Raw genomic sequence first — 2,701 nt, forward strand, 5'->3', positions numbered from 1 at the left:
ACAAAATTACAATAAAGAATGTCAGTTCCAAATAAGACCCTATAGGTTCTGCTGATTCTCCCATCGAGTGGCAGGGCTCAAGTCATCATTAGGAGAGAATTTTATTTTAAAAGTATTATCTTAAACTGCAAGGATGTCTGGTAACATCACAATTAAACATGCCAAAGGAGAAGCCATGTTGTCAAATGCCCGCTTAACCCACCCAAACATCTCAAACTCACCCTTTGCTGACCTTCTATACCCCATTTTTAAAGTTTTTTTTTCTTTTTTTAAACAAGAGAAAGTAGACAGGTATGTGTTGGTAAATGCTAACTGTCCATATTCACATAGAGACACAATGTAATCTCTGAGCCCAATATACAGAGAAAGGAGGGAAAGAGCAACTTCTATGCACTACAGCACAGAGGCCGAGCACCCTCCAGCTTCCCGCAGAGCGAAGGGAGCAGAAGGGTTTTCTTTTTTCACACAGAGCACAGTGGTGTTGATTCCACACAGTTTGTGTGAGACAGGAGGGGATCGAAATGAATTTAGAACAGAAGGTTGTAGAGATCCTTTTCCTGTTGTGTTCTGCTCAAGGTATCTCTCCACAAAATAAGTCAAGAACCATGGTGTTTGAGAAAAGACTTCAAGAACAGGGTGACTGAGCACAAGGGGCGGGGGGGGGGGGAGACTGCAACTTTCTCCCAGGGTCTGGAGAAAATTTTAAAAAGAAAAAGAAAAAAAGGGGGGAAAGAAAGGTTGGAATCCATCAGTGTTCAATTAGTCATCTTCTCCTTCATCCTCCTCTCCTTCCTCCCCTTCATCATCATCTTCATCTTCTTCACCTTCATCCTTATCCCCTTCTTCATCAATGTTTTCCAATCCTTCTTCTTCTTCATCATCATCTTCTTCTCCTTCCCCTTCCTCTTCATCCATATCAGCAACGAAATAGTACTGCAACGGATTTTGCCAAATATCATCTTTGATGACCTCTCCTAACTCATCTGCACCTGCATCAGCATGGTCAGCAAACCAGGTAACGAAGCTCTCAGGTTCTTCACGCTGCCTCTTCCTACTGGCTTTATTCTGTGTTTGACTGGAACGTTTTGTCAAATCCTTTCCAGATTTCCATTTGATTTCAGTGGACTTTGAAGATGGATCACCACTCTCATTCAGATGAAATTCTTTGGAGAGAACTTTATTTTTGAAGTAAGGATTTTCATCAAAATAAAAATCTATTCTGTAACCTGATTTTATATCTTCAAATTCTGTCACTTCGACTCTGGTCAAATAATGCAGGGCCTCTTTGTCTTCCTCCCCAAGCAGTGCAGACACATGTGGATGGTTAACAAATTTGCTACCCCAAAATTTGGGATTTTGGCGATCAATTCTGACCTCTTCTGAAAAAATGATTAGCGGAGTTTGTTATATTTCTGTTCTACTTTCAATATCTCCTCACTGGATTGTTCATTAAGTCTATTTCATTTTGTACTTCAATATGTTCAATTGCTTCTTCTTGTTCTTTTTCTCCCTTGGGCAGGCCCGGCGAGGCGGACGCCACCTCAGATTTGGGGGCCGGAGACTGTCGGGGCTTCTTGGTCAGAGGGGTGAGCGGAGACTGGCAATTGGGGGCCATGACATGAGGGAAGTCCTAGCTCCAGGGTTGTCTCAGGCCACAGGAAGCAGATCCGGAACCGAGGCGATACTCTTAAGTGAAATAAATAGGACACACATGTGTAAATAAAGAATAGTTTCCCTAGTGTGAGAAACTGAAAGTGTAAATAAGGACTAAAAGGTATAATAGATAATGTGAAATAGGAAGAAAAGGGGAAAGGGGGAAGGGGAACTGGGAGAAGGGGAAAGAAAGAAGGCAAAGGAAAAATTATGAGAAATAAAAATAGAAAAAATGGAAACAAAGTCTTTGTAAATAGGGAAGGGTGGAGGGGGTGAAGGGAGGGCAGGGAAAGGGGGAAAAATAAGAACAAAGAGACATGTAAAGGTGCAAATTTCCAATGATGAATGTCATTATATTGTATATCTAAAATGTACCAATAAAATTCATTTAAAAATAAAACCTTTACATTCCATGTGAAGGAACTAAGAAGAAAATTTATAAACAAGACAAGTGAGTCATGCTGCAAACACCGAATCAGCCCGCTGCAGACAGGCAGGTCTGTGGACCTGGTGCCCAGGTCACCAGTCTCGCTGAAAACACCAAATCAGCCTGCTGCAGACAGGCTGGTCTGCAGATGTGGTCCTGAGGTTGCCAGTAGCGCTGAAAACACCGAATCAGTCCTTGCTCTGGCAGCAATCCACTGGACAACCCCTACTCCTTTGGCCTCTTCTCTGTACAGCCACCTGGTTCCACACTACAAAGACACAGAGGACACTGGACCACCAGACCACTATACTGGAGCTAATCAAGTTCTCAGCATTTAAGGAATTCCTGCCCAGAGGTAGGGGCTTCTGAGCCACCGTCCCACTGCTCCTGGTCCAGAGGAAGGGGCTTCTGGGCTGCCAACCATCCCGCCGCTCCTGGTACAGAGGAAGGGGCTTTCGAGCCACCATCCCTACACCCGATCCGGGCCCCTGGCCCATCTCTCCCAGCTCAGAGGAGGTGAGCTGCACGGGCATGAACAGCACCCTCCCCAGTCAAAATGAGAAAACACATAAATAAGTCTCAAAAGCAGACTTCCAGATCACCTACAGCAACCCCAAAGGG

The 2,701-nt window shown here is 44.2% G+C and overlaps 1 pseudogene; it reads right to left on the reverse strand.

The window, feature by feature from the left end:
• Window positions 1-688: 688 nt before the first annotated feature.
• On the reverse strand, window positions 689-1,808 carry LOC101725294 (protein SET pseudogene; annotated as a pseudogene).
• Between the last annotated feature and the right edge of the window lie 893 nt (window positions 1,809-2,701).

The sequence above is a fragment of the Heterocephalus glaber genome, unplaced genomic scaffold, assembly GCF_053883595.1.
Source record: "Heterocephalus glaber isolate CG9 unplaced genomic scaffold, H.glaber_assembly_v1.0 deba00001730, whole genome shotgun sequence".
In the NCBI taxonomy this organism is placed as follows: domain Eukaryota; kingdom Metazoa; phylum Chordata; class Mammalia; order Rodentia; family Bathyergidae; genus Heterocephalus; species Heterocephalus glaber.